Genomic DNA, 17928 nt, shown 5'->3' with positions numbered 1-17928 from the left:
CAGATGTTCACCCAGGTCATGCCCACTAACTAGAGGTGTCCCTGTAGTCTTTTTCCTGTGCCCTCAATGATCATCTTTATACCTATGATTCTCAGATCTATTTATCCAGTCCGAATTCCTCTTCTGATCTCCAGTCTCCCATCATTAACTGCCTTTTGAATAATTAGAGCTAAGTGTTCCATAGATAGCTTGAATTCAAAATGTCAAAATTTGAACTCATGAATTTCCCTTTCTGCCCCTAATGCTCCCATCTTTCAAACTTCCCTATTCCTCTCTACCATCCTCCCACCCCCCAGGTGTCCCCCTCGATTCTTCACTTGCATTCATCCCCTGCCCCATTTCCAATCTGTTGCCTAAACCTGTCGTTTCTACATTCCCACCATTTTTCACATTCCTTCCTTCTCCCCATCAGCACATGGTTGGAGTATTGCAAGAGTATTCTATTTCCTCTTGTTGCCTTACTTCAAGCCAATAGTATTGATGGAATCCTAATAAAGCTGCCCTCAGTCTCAATATTCTAACTTCCTTCTGGACCCCACTGAATAGCAGGCATGCCCTGACTGAACCACGCAATGTGGCTTTAACCACACCTCAGGCCCCCAGACTCAATACAGTCATGACCTCTACCTAGCCACTGCCCCCAGATCCAATTCATGTGTTTGAACAGATGTGACCTTGTACTTGACCACAATCACATCGTTCATTTAGCTCAAGACAGGACCACAGGACCTAACTATCCATCTTGACTAGACAGGACCACAACAGCTAGCCAGTCAGAAAGCAGCATGACCAGGGTTTTTGACCATCAAACCATAGAAGGGACTCTTCCCCATTGCCTAATTCCTTAACAAACCCCTACTGCCTTTATAATATTCATAATTTCTGTTATGTAATCAGCAGCATTACACTCTAAATTTGCCTGTGTTGTCCTTCTAAGTTGCTGGTTCCTTTTGGAACCTAGCCCACTTCTGAGGGACATCAATTTTCAGTAAATACCTATATTTGTATTAGAGGTGGTCTGACTCTAGGAATTCATTTGAGACAACCCCCATAACTCACCATGAAAGCACAACAGCATTAAAAAAGAGACACCCCCTCAGGGTACCCTAAGGGGGAAATAAATATAGCAGCCTGGCTCTGCAACAGTCACAGTCAGAGCAAAGAGTTGAAGGCTACCTCAGCAATCCTTTAGTCCAACTGATACCTCAGCAGGAATCCACTTTATCATTCTCCTAGCTAGTGGTGTTAGAGACTTCTCTTGAAGATCACTAATGACGAGGAACTCACTACCTACCTACTGAGATAGGCAATTCCACTTTAGAAGAGGCAGAACACTGCTTGTTGAATTAAATTGAGAGTGCAGCATTTGGGATGGACTGGGCAAGAACTCAGGAAGAGACAGAGGAAGGGAATACATTCCAGGCAGAGGGGACAGTGAAGGAAACGGATCGTGCTGGGAAGTGGGAGAATTCATATCAGGTGATGGACAGCTCACATCCCTTTCTACCCCGATACCCAGGGCTTCCTGGAGACAGTGGCTGAACCTCTGGATGGAAGAAACCTGTCTCCTTTAAGAATGAGCTGATGGCGGAGGAAGTAGCCCACATGGACTCTCTGCATTAGACTTCCTATCAGTGGGGAATAGGAGACTTTCTGTTCTGTACCTTCAGCAAGGCCATCCCACCAGGACCCCACTGCCCTTCTGGACAGTACCTGGAGTTGAGGAATTTCCTCATAAACAGAGACAAAATGTTCTCCAAAGTCGATTTTGCCATTCCCAGAGGAGGGAAGCAGGGGCCCACCCTGCAATGTCTGAACAGCAGCCAAAGCTCAGTTGAACAAACATAGTACTTGTGATCTGATAACTGCCATGAGCACTTCTCTCTGTAGAAAGAACTGTCAGTCTCTCCAGAAAAGGCAGTCATGGTAAGGTTGAAACAGACCCAGATGGGGACCCAGGATACTGTCAACCATGTCCTCGTGCGAAGCATGGACAAGCTGCTTCATCTCATGGTCCATCTGGCAAATGGAGGGGAGGGGAAGGCAGTGTAGGCTACGTGCATCCTGCCTCCTGCTTCTTGACACAGACACATGGACATTTGACTGATGCTAAACACAACTGTATTCATTCAGCAAAAATGTGCACACACAAGGGGTCTGTCAAGCCTATTGAGATGGAGAAATAGCAGAAGTGAAGGCACAGGACAGAAGAGAAGCAGCTATGGGCAGGCAGGTGGAACAACTTAACATCAATTGATGCCTCCCCCAATAACATCTATAAGACCCAGAGACAGGCGGTCCTGGCACTGAGGACTATCTGCATCTGCTTTGGGGGGGGGGGGGGCAAGTTTTTGATGAGTGAAAAGTTCTTGGGCTCCATCACTGGAACATTCAAAGGCATTAGCATATTAAAGAAGTGGATTCTCCAAACTATAAGCAAGTGGTTTTGAATCTGTTCCTGCAAAAATTCTTTAGATCATTATTAAAGAAGTGGTCTGCAAGTCTTTAGAAAGGAAGGAGGTGATTACTACAAACCAGAATATGTTCATCAAAAACACATGATGGTAGATTAGTGTCATTTCCTTTTTTGACAAGATTTCTGAACAGGTTGATTAGGAGAATGCCATAGACAGAGTACATCTGGATTGTAGCAAGGCATTCAAAGCATTTGTCGAGAAAGAAGGGAGACATGCTAAGTAAGATACATGAGATTTCTTTGTTAGGAGCTACTGTTCCTGAGTGCCCATCCCTGTATGACTTTGTGTTCTCCTGGGTCATAGGTCCCTGGGAAATGCTTATGTATTGGACTCTGCAACTCACTGCCCAAGGTTTGAGCCATAAAGGGTTTGAGTGGTGAGCAATACATGCTACAAGGTCAGAAATCATTTTTATTAATTTATTATAATTTATTAATTTTTAAAAATAAATACATTTATTTATTTAATTTATTATAAATAGCATTTATTGAATGTCTGTTGTTTGCCAGTTGCCATGATGGGTCCTGGGGGATACAAGCCAAAAAATGAAAGCCACTCTTGATCTTAAGAGCTGATGTCCTGATAGAGAAATCTATTTATGTCCAAATATTGAAAAAGTCATACTTACAGCCTACAATGAAGTAATTCCAAAACCAGCATATGATGATGGAAACCTTTATTTCATTGTTCTGTGTTAGAAGGGTCAGTAAATGAACATTAGCCAAGGCAGTAGAGAAGAATATACAGGCAATCCAGGGCAGAGCCTAAGAAATGAGGGTTTTGTCCTGATCCAGAGCAGACAATTCAAAAGAGAGCCTGCGGTCTCCTTCTTTAAGTCATGAAACCCCAGCTTCAGAATTATGGGACCCAGGCATGGAAAAGAATCTCTGACTTAGACAGGATCTCTGAGGTCATCAGTCTAATCCATAGTTGACCAAGAATTCCCTCTACGCAATATGGTACAAGTAGTCATCCAGCTTATTCTTGAAGACCTCCACTGAACGGGAAGTCACCACCTCCTAGGGCCACCCTTCCCCACTTTGGACAGCTGAGAGAGCCCCCTTCCTACAATTACAGGGTTTGGTTCAGCCTTTGTCCTAGTGTGAATGGTTTCATGTAACCCTAAGAATCTGCCTAGTTGACTCTATATCCAGAAAGCCATATTATATCTTTGTGTTCTTTAGGAAAAAAATAATAGTTTATTGAATGTTTTAATGTTTTATTCTGCATTTAAAAACCTACAGTAAAATAATCACCTTTCCATATGTACATTAGAATAGAAGGGAAAAAGCTAGCATGTGAATATGCAGATCTATCACATATAGCTTTCTGTTAAGCTACATGATAAACTGACCATGTTACTTTCGAAGCTGTCCCATTTGTCTCCATTTGCTTCTGAATTTTCTGCTATTCTCTTTTTGCATTTTATTTTAAATGCTTCAATTATTTTTTTCTTTCTTTTGTGGAGAACAACAAAAAAGAGGTATCTCCTCTCCCTTCCAAATCTTTCTCCAATTAAAACAGAGAACAAAACTCCTTGCAACAAATACATATATTCATGAAGACCCATTCCACACAGAGACCATGTCTGAAAATTCTTGTCTCCTTCTGTATCTTAGTCCATTCCTTTGGTCAAGAGGTGGGTGTCTTGATTCATGATTGACTCTTTCCATTTGTTCATCACTGGATTCATGAAAGGCATTAAAACTTTTAAAATTGTTTTTCTTTACAATGTTATTGTGATTATATAAATGAACAAAGATACTTTGGAAGGAGTCCCATCAGTCTGTCTATCTGTGGGCAGTAAGAAATCCCCCTGGGGAGTTCCAGGGACTGATCTGAGTTTGTAGGATTACAAAGGATAGTCTCTGCTAATAAAACCTGACTCCAGACTAGACCAAGCTGGCTCTTGTCTGAGAGGGTCACTCTGAGGTCCCTTATGCTTTCATTTTTTGTGTATAATACCCAGGGGAGAGACAAATATTCTCATGGTTAACCTCTAACATCCCAAAGATTCTATGGAGATAGAGAGATGATAGGTAGATAGATAGATAGATAGATAGATAGATAGATAGATAGATAGATAGATAGACAGACAGACAGATAGATGGTAGATAGATAGATAGATAGATAGATGATAGATAGATAGATAGACAGACAGATAGATGATAGATAGATAGATAGATAGATAGATAGATAGATAGATAGATAGATGATAGATAGATAGACAGACAGATAGATGATAGATAGATAGATAGATAGATAGATAGATAGATAGATGATAGATAGACAGACAGACAGACAGATAGATGATAGATAGATAGATAGATAGATAGATAGATAGATAAATATCGATCTATTTATAGATAGATAGACAGACAGACAGATAGACAGACAGATAGATAGAGACTTCAACTTTAATACTTCAGTGTATCAATGTTCTTCCTAAAATGTAACCCCCAGACCTGAACATAGGATTTCAGATGTAGAGGACAGCAAGGTCCTAATCACCATCACCTCCTGCTTTTCTGTGAGGCTTCCTTCTGCAGCTATAGACAAAACCAAAGAGTATCTATTGTGTGCCCATGTGAGATGTTAGACCATCTTAACTGACATGCTGCAGAATAGCAAATACTTGTTCTTTCCCTTTGACAAAATTTCATCTCGATACATTATGGACAAAGAATTGCAGCATGTCGAGGCTACAAGATAACTTTGAGAAAATCTCAATTCAATCTCCTCATTTTACAAGACCCAGAGAGTAAAAATTACTTACCCAAGGTCACACAACTGGTTAAGTGTTAGAGCCACGTCCATAGCACAGCTACCCACATCTTCTGACTTCCCTTTCAGCGCTGATTCCAATACACTGTACCTGACCAATGGGAAGGTGGTACCAACTCCATTTGGAGGGTTGGATAGAGAGGTTCTTTCCCAGGATTCCAGTTTAAAACACCCTTAAAAGAAAGCTAAGACCCTTTATGCTTTGGCTGCTCTGACTCTAAGGTCACCAAGGTCTCTGTATCTATCATGTATAGACCCTGCGCTCAGTGCTGGGGAAGGTAGACAGTGTGTCAGAGCTTCTGCCATCATGAAGCTCACACTGTCATAGGGAACAAGATACAAACACAAGTAACTATGATACACAGTTTTACATAAGAATATTGGATTGAATTTGGACCTGTGGTTTTGTTGGCCTAGGACACTTGTGATAAGGAAGCTTCCTCAGCTAGTAGATGCACATCTACTCTGAAAATGAAAGTCATAGAGTTGTCTGGAGCTCTGAGAGGTTGAGTGACTAGCCCAGAGTTTTTCAGGGGCAGCTCTTGCACCCAAGTCTTTCTGACTCAGAGGCTGGTTTTCAGTACACTATCCCATGATGCCTCTCTTACAAGTGTAGTGGAGTAAAAGAACTGCTCTCTGAGGTCAGAATGAAAAACTGTGAATGAGGTAATGATGGTAAAGGTGGTTAAGACTTTGGGATTTCCTCCTAACCCTAAGGTGAGCTGGAAACACCTGGCACAGCTATAGTTCTTGATGTCCACTCCAATTTCCATCTGAGGAACTGGTATAAACAATGGTGCCACATGTAATTGATTGTCCACAGGAGTATCAGATCATTAGAGTGGACATATGAGTTAGGGACATCCTTGACAAATAAGACGAATGTGGAAGAAATTAACTGTCAGGTCTAAGAATAGAGGAAGAACTCGAGAGGAAAAACTTGTGACCAAACAAGGGATCAAGATGACCATAGAAGATAAAATGAATGATTTAAATCACATAAGTCTGAAAATTTTTTGCACAAACAAAGCCTGTGCAGCTAAAACTAGGAAGGAAACAGACAACTTTTGTAAAAGAGCTTGCTGTGGCCCAGACCACCCAACATGGAGTCATCCTACTTGGAAAAAAATCTCTGTATCAAGTTTTTTCTAATAAAGGTCTCATTTTCAAGACATATAAGGAACTGATTCATGGTCAAAGGTGTTGGGGTTGGAAGCTCAATTCCGTGTGGACAGTCTCGGGCGGGTAAAGGTGGGAACTTCTAAATCTTAGAGCTCTCACGAGACCCCCCCAGGAAACGGCTGGGAATCGAGGTGAACCGAGCTATCTCGTGTATTTCCGCCTCTTCCCGTGAGAAACGTGATGGGAGAGAGATCTCCCCACCCTCGAGATTGTCCCGGATCTGGGCACACTATTGTTATCTAACAGCACGGTATTCAGATGCAAACTATGCGACTGGAGAGTTAAGTAGGATCAGGGAAGCCTGAAAGCTCTCTTAGCACGTGAGGAGCCAAAGAGGACACAAGGCTCCGCTTTTCCTCTTCTCCTTCTCTCCCCTCCCCCTCTCTCCCCGCTTGTACTTCTACTTCCAATCTCTTATTGTAAGATCTTTGCCTCCTTGGGAGATTCTTCTATCCCTCCTAAGGAAGAATTCCCCTGCACTTGTAACTAGACCTTGAAATAAAGCTCAACCCTTGTTCGACTCTGGAACGTCCTTTCTCTCATACAAGCACCCGGCGTGGCCAGCCGAAGACCTCGGGAGGTGAGGTAAGAAAGACTCGGGTAGCCCACAGGCCTCTAGGCCTGGCACAAAGGCAGTTTTCAAAGGTATCTACGGACAAATGAAAAAAATAACGCCAATCACTAATAATTAGAGAAATGCATCTAAAATAAGTCTGAGGTTTGACCTCACTCTCCTCAGATTGGAAAAGTTGACCAAAAAAAGAATACAACAAATGACAAAGGGGTTGAGAAAAGCAGGTACATTAATACATCATTGGTGGATCTGTGAAATGGTTCAGCCATTCTGGAAAACAATTTGTAAATATGTTCCAAAAGTCACCTTTTGACCTAGTGATACCATTACTAGACCCATACTGAAAGACAACAAAAAAAGGGGGGGGGAGAGGGAGAAAAGAGGAAAAAAGGAAAAGATTCCTGTATTAAAATATTTGAAGCAGCCCTCTTTGTGTAGTGGAAAAGAATTGGAAACTAATATGTTGCCCATCAAGTGGGAACCAGTTTAACCAGTTATTAGATACGAATGTAGTAGAATACCATTATCCCATAAGAAATGGTAAAGGGAAGCATCTCAGAGCAACCTTGAAAGTCAAATATGAACTGATGCAGAGTGAAGTGAGCAGAACCAGGGGAACAATGGATACAGTAACAATTTTGTAAAAACAAACAACTCTGATTGATGCAGATCAACTACATTTCCAGAATAGTGTTAATGTATCAGGCTATCCACCTATGGTGAACTCAAGATACAGAATGAGTGGTACATTTAAGGATATGACCAAAGTAGGAATTTGTTTGGCTTAACTATGTATATTTGTTAAGAGGCTTTTCATTTCTATTTTTTTTTCTTTTTCAGTTGGGAGAGGGAGAGAAATAAAGAAAAATAAAGGCTGGTTAATTAAAATCAAATAAAAGTTTATTTTAAAAGTTTAAAGAAACAGACAAGTTCCTTGAGGGCAGACAGTTCCTCTCTTTTGTCTCTAAATCCCCAGTGCTTTGCAAAGTACTAATGCCTAGTAATAACTTAGTAAATGCTTATTGATTCTGGGCTATTATTATAGCTTTTGCTTAATGAGATCATGCTAAGTTTGAAGCTGACTGGACCTTAATGACTTCTCTAGTCAACAAATAATGAATGCGTCAGAGTAGAAAGAACAGGGAATTTGGAGTTAAAGATTTCAATTACATATTTTTTTATTTTTCCACTTACATGTAAAAACCACTTTTGACATTCATTTTTTTTAATTGAGTTCCAAATTCTCACCTTCACCTCTCCCTGAGAAGGCAAGCAATTTAGATTACAAAAAATTTAAGCATTTATGCATAAATGAAATCAATGCAGCTAAAATTACAAAGAAAACAAAAAAAAATACCTTCTCTAAGGCAGGGTTTGCTCCCTCACACAAAAAGAATGTGGATCTGAAACCTAGATCCACCAAGTACACCCACACACACTGCTCACACAGAGCTTCCAGGTAAGAGCCCTTCATGACAGCAGAGACGAAGGTCCAATCACAGCAGCAGAGGATGGAGCTGGAAGGAACCCCAGAAGTCATCTCCTTTAGCCTCCTCATCTTACAGAGCAGGAAACTCTCATCCAGAAAGGGAAAGGGTCTTTTCCAAGGTCCCACAAGTAATAAATGTGAGACAAGGTTGAAACCTACATCCTTTGACTTCAGATTCTTTCCTCGTAAGTTTCCCATGTGGGAACCTGCGGCCTTGAGGCCCCATGGCCATATGCCATACATTCCTATGTATAAATATACACACATACGTAATATACATATATAAATATGTGTGTACATATATATGTGTGTGTATGTGTGTCTCTACATGTGTGTGTTATGTGTGCTGGGCTGCGCTCGGCTGAGAGTTGCCTAAACTGTTTAAGAGACCAAGGGGATAGGAGGGGGAGAGTGTGATGACAACAGCAACCTTGCTATCACCTTCACAATCAATCCTTCTCCCAAAGGAAATGTCATTGTCAAGGTTATTGAGACCACCAAAGTTCTGATCCATCTGTGGAAATGAAAAAAATTGTCTTTCAGTCCTCCATGAAAGTTTCCAAGAGTAAAGAAGTTACACCAGAGGAGCCATTTCTGACCTGGATCAGACTCTGAAATTCATGAATAAACAGACATATTGGCCAATTAGCCAAAGGGGGCAATCGGCATACCTCACAAAGCTCTTCTTCTTTATGAGGGATTTTAATTAAAAAACCAGAGGAGGCCTGGCAGGGCAAATGAAAAATGGGAGGGGGAGGTCACCTCAGAAAAGCCATGGCTGGCATGGAAATACAAGGATTCCAGACTTGCCAGGATATTCAGAATTTATTAAAATTCCCACTGAATGAACTCAGAGCTGAATGAGACAATCCAAGAACTGCCTGGAAATGGAGGCAGGCCTCTAATGATTTCTGCAGCCACGGGCCTTTCAAACAACTGTGGTCCAACACAGACACCCAGAAGGTAAAAACCTATAACATCGACATCTGACAACTCAACAGACAGGAGGCCTGGGTTCTGGCATCATAAATGCACAGGATCTTCTAGTCTGATTATCCTGTCCTCTCTGTGGCATTCCTAAGAAGTCTCTCCCCAGCTCTGATTGCCTCCCCAGACTGGGAGCTCACTAGCCCCTCAAGCAAATGGTTCCACAACTGGACAGCTCTGATGCTTAGGAAGTCCATTCCTCTATTAGCCTGAAGCTTGCTCCTTTATAACTTCATCTACATAAGTTCAGTAACGTCATCCTGTAAGCCAAGTCAAGCTGTTCTGCCCCTGACAATTCGTGTATGTGAATGACTACGTCTCCCCAAGTCTTATCTGCTCCAAGCTAAACATCGTAAAGGCTGATGTTTACATATATTATTTCATTTGAGCCTCACTGTGGTCCAGTGAGGTAGGTGCTACAGCTATTTTGGGTCCCAACATGTAGGGAACTCGTACGAAAATCCTTTCCACTAATGCAGACTGGTCAGTCTATCAACAATCATTTAAGTAATTAGTATCTGCAAGACACTGGGCTGGGGATATAAAGGCAAAAATAGAGTCCCTACTCTCTAGAAAGGGTGGTAAAGAATTGGAAATTGAGGGGACGCTATCAATTGGGGAATGGCTGAACAAATTATGGTATACGAATGCAGTGGAATAATATTGTTCAATAAGAAATCATGAGCAGGCAGTTTTCAGAAAAATCTGGAAAATCTTACATGAACGGATGCCTAGTAAAATGAGCAGAACCAGGAGAACATTGTACACAATAATGGCAACATTGAGTGATGACCAACTCTGATAGACTTAGCTCCTCTCAGCAATTCAGTGATCTACGACAATTCCAAGGGACTCATGATGGAAAATGCTCTCCACATCCAGAGGAAGAACCATGGAGTCTGAGTGCAGAGTGAAGCATGTTATTTTCTCTTTTTTGTTTGTTTTCTTTCTCTTGGTTTTTCCCTTTGGTTCTGCTTCTTCTTTCACAACATGACTAATGTGGAAATATGCTTGATATGATTGTAAAAGTATAGCTTTTATCCAATTGCATGCCATCTTAAGGAGGGGCGAGGGGGGAAATTTGGAAGTCAAAATCTTATAAAATCGAAAGTTGAAAACTAAATTTTTTTAAATCAAAACACACTGACAATATATGGGTTTGGGTCAGATTGGGTTATCTAGGATTGAAAGAAAGTAAAATCTATTTCCACATATGTACAAGGTAGTCGAAGAGAGCTCAGTGGATAGAAAATCAGACGTAAGAATTCAGGAAAATCTGAGTTCAAATCCATCATCAGACACGTGCTAATTGTGTAACCTTGGGCAAATCACTTAACCTCTGTCTGTCTCAGTTTCATTATTTGCAAAAGCATAGGGATAATAATGTCACCTACCTCACAGAGTTGTTTCAAGGATCGAATGAGATATTTGTAAAGAGTCTTGCAAACCTTAAAGGGCTATGTACGTATAAGCTATCATCATCATCATCCTCTAAGGCATCCCTACCTCTTCTCCATCTTCACCCCAATTCATTCATCAGTGCTAAAGGTATCCCCATGAACACCCATCACTCATGGCAGTTGCACCGTGGGGGCGGGGGGGCGGAAAAAGCAGAGCATAGCATTTCCCCAAGGAGGAGGATGATAGAGGATCAAAGACTCTCCTGTAGGAATTCTTAACTTGGGTTTCTCGAACTAATTTCTTAAATAATCTGATAATTATATTTCCATATTATTGGCTTTATTTGTAGTCTTATGTATTTTATTTTATGCATTTAAAAACATGCTTTTTGGCTTCACTGGATTACCAGAGCATTCCATGACAACAAGTTGACCCTACTTTACCAGGCCCACCCAGGACAATTCCAGCCAACCACAAAGTGGGATGCATCACCATTGTAGCAAGTGATCTTGTTTCCTCTTAGGCTTGTCTATGTCCTATGATCCTACCGGTGTCTCCTCCTCTTTTGCTTGCTGTCCTGACTCCATTTGGCAGACCCCATTATAAGTCAATCACCCTTTTTTTACAAGGTCCTCTGTCATAACAGGGATTATCATGAACCTTGGGGATGTCCTTTATAGTAGAAATGTACAAAAATCTATCTAGCCTTGTTCCTTATTCCTCACTCTGAATCACCAGGTGCCCTTGAAAAAGCCAGAAAGGCAGAGACACAAAGCCAAAATTCCCCTGAGGTACATGTGTGTACTGAGTCCCAAGCACAATATTGTGCTTCATAACTATTTGCTGAATTTGTCAGATTTAAGGTCAAGGATAGCTTTCCCTCCAAGACCACAAAACCAATTATATTCTCAAGCCCTGAATCAGAGACACATCAGAGTTGTTGTTCAGATATGTCTGACTTTTCATGACCACATAGTCCATAGCACACCAAGTCCTTCTGTCCTCCACTATCTCCCAAAGTCTGACCAAGGTCGTGTTTGTTGCTTCCATGACACTATCTGTCTCCTCTGCCATTCCCTTCTCCTTTCACCTTCAATCTTTCTCAGCATCAGGGTCTTTCCCAGCGAGTCCTACCTTCTCATTATGTGGCCAAACTACTTAGGCTTCACTTTCAGTATTTTGATCTTCCAGTGAATAGCCTGAATCAATTTCTTTAAGTACTGACTGATTTGATCTCCTTGCTGTCCAAGGGATTCTCAACAGTCTTCTTCAGCCCCACAGTTCGAAAGCACTGATGATTCTGCAGCACTCAGCTTTCCTTATAGTTCAACCCTCACAGACATATGTTGCTACTGGTATGTCTTTGTCAGCCAAAGCTTTGGCTATGCAAACATTTGTCAGCAAGGTGCAATCTCTACTTTTGAGTATGCTATCCAGATTTGCCATGTAGAAGGCTATCATTTTGCTTCAGCAAAATCACCGTGTAATAGAATGAGGGGCATGATAAACCCAGAACTCTCTGCCCTAGTCAGACGACAGTATTTTGTTCGATTGTGGGCACTATATTTTAGGAAGGTCATAGAAAATCTGGAGACTCCCCAGGAGCAGGGTAACTGGGTGTCTGAAGACCACGCCCTGGGAAGATCATTTGAAGATATTAAGGAGGCTTAACTTGGGGAAAAGGCTTAGAACTAGCTTCCAGAATTTTGCAGGCCTGTTACCTGGAAGTGGGCTTAGCCTTGTTTAGCTTGGCCCCAGAGGCTAGAACAGTGAGTGGAGGCTGCAAACAAATCAACTCAGGTTTGATGTTAGGGAAAACTTCCTCACAATTGGTACTGTCCATCAGTTGAAGGGACTGACCTGGGGAGATAGTGGGCTTCCTGTCACTGGATCTGGATGACCATTTGCTAAGCATGCTTTGGTGAGAATCCTTTCAGGTATGGGTTATCCTAGATGCCCACTGAGGGATCCTAGGATTCTGGTATCACTGCAGATCTTCAGACAGAGACTGGGTGGTCATTGGTTGGGTACTTTTAGAGGAAAATGGCCTCCAAGGTCCCTTCACACACTAACATTGTATGATTCTATCTGATCTCCATTACAATCCTTGTACATTTAGGTTAGTGGGTCCCATTTCCCATCAGTAAGCAACTGTTTCTTCAAACAATCAGAGGAGAGGAAAAAGCCCACCTTGTGTCAGTCTAGGAGAGTACTTCCAAGCGCATGGCAACCAACTGGAGTCTGTTTCAGAAATGCTATTCTCTCTCCAGAGGCCCATTGAAATACAAAGGGGTCATGTTACAGCATTCGGAATGTCCAAGATGCTAAATTAAATTGCCCAATCTCCTGGGAAGAGGCTTACTGGGGACAGTTGGACCTAAACTTTCTGTATTCCCTGCCTGGGCCAGATGGGTAGTATCTAGCCCCCCTTCCCAGCAACCTCAAGAAATTCCAAAAGAGCTCTCACCAGTAATGGCCCCAGGACTCAGGAGGCCAGATGTGGCTCTTCAATATGTTTGCTTTAGGAATTTTTCTGTTTTGTTTTGTTTTGTTGCCCTTTGAGAGAAATTGCCAGTTCTTAGAAGAGAAAAACAAAACCTCCTTCAGAGAGAGTTCACTAAAGTTTGCTGACCCTCCACTGATCCATCAGCTGCCTTGGGCACTGCCATGACTTCTTAGGGCCATATCTGTATCTCCCTCATCAGTGGAAGAAAAATAAAACTTATTTTATTTTACCTCTCATGTCTCTTCATTGCCAGTAGGATAAAGCCCAAATTCCTCATCCTAAAACTCAAGACCTTCTGTAGACTAGCATTTCTAGCCTTTTCTGTCATTACTCCAATATATGAAAGGATGGATGGATGAATGGATGGAATTTATTAAGTATTATCTACGTGTTAAGCGCTGGGAATATAAATTTTTAAAATGAAGGCAATCTTTGCCCATGAGGATCTTATATACTAAGTAACACACATGGTGGTGTTAATGATGACCTAGAAGGAATATTTTGGTTCAAAAAATTGGAGAGATGGCAAATAGAACAGAGAACCTTGCACAAGTGACTAAACGTCTCTAGGCCTCAGTTTCTTCATCTGGAAAATGAGGGATTTGGACTAGATGGCCTCTGAGGTCCCTGAGGTCTAGGACAAAGCATAAATACTAAAAAGAAAGGTCCTTTAAGTAAAGATCTCCCACCTTGTCAAATATGAGAACCCCTTTTTAACATTCAAAAAGTCACAGACTCCACATGATGATAATTATCCTGTTAATGAGTCCATCAAGATAATGCCCCATGCCCCAAAGTTACTACAGATTCTGGAACTCTTCCAAATGAATTAGTCCTCTCTCGTAGCAATAGCCAAGCATGCATTGGAAAACTAGTGACACAAATATGGCCACACTACTTCTTCAGTGGCCAGAAGATAGATCTACCCAATCATCACTGAATCACATTGTACATTTTGTCCATTTTTTAAAAATATATTGGAAGAAGGTTGCAGGAAGCCCAGGTGTGACTCCATGGCCCCACAGCAATAATCCTTCTACCTCCTAAGGGCTTTGGACCTACAGACTGAGAACCCCTGCCCTTGAGAACAGAGTGAAAGAACAGAATCTTAGAGTTGGAAGGCGTGGCATAAAAGGAATCCAACCCCCTCCTTTTTTAAAGGGAGAAACTGAGGCTCTGGAAGGGATTCCAGTGGAGATCTCACAGCTGGTTAGTGACACAGCTGGTGTTTTCTTCCCTAGGCAGCACCTTATGTTCCCACCCTGCTCTCCTCCCTGTGCAAACTTACCTTTCCTGTGTCCCATTCTTTCAGAGAACAACTCTCAGCAGTCTTCCCTTAGAAAGCAAACTAAACAATTCAATAAACTTTTCATGTACAGCTGCTAGGTTCAAGGCCCCACTTGAGGGAGACAAAAATTGAATGATAGATGGTGCTTAATGGTTGATACTAAGTTTGCTTAGCACCTACTATATGCAACTCTATACAGCGATATGAGTCCAGCTCCACCCCCTCCCCTCACCCCCTGCCCAAGAATTTACATTTGAAATCCATGGGAAACCTTGAGTCTCCAGTTTAGTCCAATTGCATCAAGCCAGCATTTATGGAACATCTCCTGTAAGCCTGCTTAGTACTTATTGTTTCTTTTACCCAGGTGCCCTGAGGGTCTTCCCCTCCCAGTTTACTTCTTCGTTTTTGATTAAAGGGGCCATCCCTTGAGCAACTATTAAAGACGCCTGTTCATTGAATGGGTGGATCTCACTCAAACGGAGAATGCTACAAGTCCTAGGCCTGAAAGGGCCAAGGACTCCCACTGCATCCTGGGCCATCTCAAATCATTCTGATGATTATCAGGCCGCTGGACCCAGATGGATCAGGAGAAGAAAGTGAGGTTGGTGACCTTGCACAGCCTTCCCTTCCTCAAATCAAAGCCAAGTGCAAGTCATGTCATCACCTTGTCATGGTCCTCTTCAAGAACGAAGGACAAACACAACAACAGCAATTATGAGCCTGGCACTGGGCTAAATGATAGGCATGAGTGGTTGATGATGATGACGACAATGGTGATAATGGCGATGATGTTGTTTCAGTCATATTCGACTCTTCATGACTCCTTTTTAGGGTTTTCTTGGCAAAGACGCTGGAGTGGTTTGTCATTCCCTTCTAGAGTTCATTTTACAGATGAGGGAACTGAGGCAAACAGAATTAAGTGTCACAAAGGTACCCAGGGTTATAAAGTCAAGATGAAAAAACAGTCCCTGACCTCAAGGAGCTTACACGGGAAGTATGAAGAAAGAAGAGGGAGTCACAATATGCATAGATAGGTCCTATATCACCACCTGCCTATTGGACCTTCCAAACTAGATTCCATCAATCATCTCAAACTCAACATGTCCAACTCAGATCTCAGTGTCTTTCCCCCAGACCTTCTCCTCTAAACTTCCCTATTACTGCCAAGGACTTTTCCATCCTTTCAGTCAACCAGGCTCCATCTCTCACCGTCATGTCTATCACCCTAATTCAGTTCCTCCCCCCTGCTCACCTGCACTATTGCAACAATCTCCTAAATAGCCTCCCTACCTCAAATCTCTCCTCACTCCTGCCCATTCTCCATACAAATCAAGTCAAGTCTGCTAGCATTTATGAAAGGCCTATTATGTGACAGACTTTGGGCACATGCAGAGGGTATAAAGAAAGGCAAAGGGCATTCCCTGCTCTCAAGGAGCTCACAATCTAATGGGAGAGATAACATGCAAACCAACATACATACGTACACACACATATATATTACATATGGTATATCATATACAATATATATCATATAATAGGATATATATCCTATAATATATATGTCACATATAATATGATAAATTGAAGATGATCAGGACAGGGAAGACACTGAAATTGACAGCAATAGGAGAAAGCTTCTTGTTGAAGGAGGGATTTTAACCTCCACGTGAAGGAAGCCAGGAATACCAGGAGAAAGGAATGAGGAGGAGATGGAGATGAACACACCCAAGCACAAACACAGGTCTAGTTCTAGGTCACTCCCTTCCCTACTTAAAAGCACCAGTAACTCTCTATTTTGGATCAAATACAAACTCCCGGTTTGAGATTTAGATTCTTCACAACCCGACTCTCTGCTATCTTTCAAGGCTCACTGCATGTTACACCCTTCATATGCTCTATGACCTAGTCAAACTGGCCTTCTTGCTGCTCCTCACATACAGTATCTCATTTTCTACCTCCTTTCCTTTGCATAGGTTGTCCCTCATGCCTGGAATGCCCTCTCTTTTCCTTTCTGCCTCTTAGAACCTCAGGCTTCCTACAAAGCTCAGCTCAGGCACTCTCTGTTGTACACAAGGTCTTTCTCCATCACCCCATTTCCTAGTGTACTCCCCTCCAGGTTATCTTTAATTTACTTCACATATACTTCATATATGCATGTTTATGTGTGTGGTTACGTTTCCTTCTCCATAGGGTATAAACTCTTAGTTGGCAAGAACTGTTTCTTTTTTAATCTGTATATAGCAGAGTACTTTACACATAGCCAGTACTTAATAAGTACTTGGTCAAGTCAAGTAGATTGTGATGAGTTAAGATAAGAACATATGAGAAGGGAGAGAGAGCCCCAACACGTCGAAGAATGGGGAAAAGCTTCCTTTTGGAAATGGGGTCTGAACTGAGCCAGAAGGAAGTCAGGATTCTATGTGGAGGAGAGGAGGGCAGTGGAGGACATGGACGTTCAAGGTGGAGGGTGATGGTGGTGAGGTTCTCTTGTCTGAGTCCAAGGTGATGGGCTAGGGAAGACTGAGAGGAGAACCCAGCCCCAAGGCTTCAGCGTCTGCCCCTGATGACCTTTGCATCTTGTGAATCAGGAGGCAAACTGTCCATTTCCTAGAACTCTTGAATTGCATTTGATCTACTTCTAGGGGTCTTCCAAGTTCCAGGATAACTGTGGGCTCACCTCTGTTGACAGACATTTCACCATTGCGCATTGCTTTCTTGTCATAAGGACTATTCGTTTGCTTGTCTATCTAAGGCTAAGAATTTTTTGAAGTGTATGCTGCATCCAGACACATTATCTGGAAGAGTTGGTTCCATTATGCCAAGGTCTTATGATTACCATCATCGAAACAGAGTCTATTCCAAAAGGAAATGGGGATTAGATGCAGCTCTGATTGGGAATATCCAAAGATGCACATGTCCCAGCAGTGAATCCATGTTGTCTCATAAAGAGCTTGGATGTCAGAGGTAGAAGGTGGCAGACTCTCTGAATTTTCTAGAGAACATGCACCTCAGTTACCACTCCTGCCTAAAAAGTGAAACGCTAATGTTCCAGAGGGACCTTGGGATTCCCTAATGAATGACTCTCAGTGCCACCTGGTGGTTACATAAGGTTCCAAGATGTGATTCTCCATTCCTTAAAGAGAAAAATCACACTCAAAACAATTCTGTTTCTGCACTCCCCCAAACAGAAAAATCACACCCAAGACAATATGATCATCTTGATTCATAAAACAGAATAAA

This window comes from Notamacropus eugenii, chromosome 2, assembly GCF_028372415.1.
Source record: "Notamacropus eugenii isolate mMacEug1 chromosome 2, mMacEug1.pri_v2, whole genome shotgun sequence".
Taxonomy (NCBI): domain Eukaryota; kingdom Metazoa; phylum Chordata; class Mammalia; order Diprotodontia; family Macropodidae; genus Notamacropus; species Notamacropus eugenii.
This window is presented reverse-complemented; position numbering follows the sequence as displayed.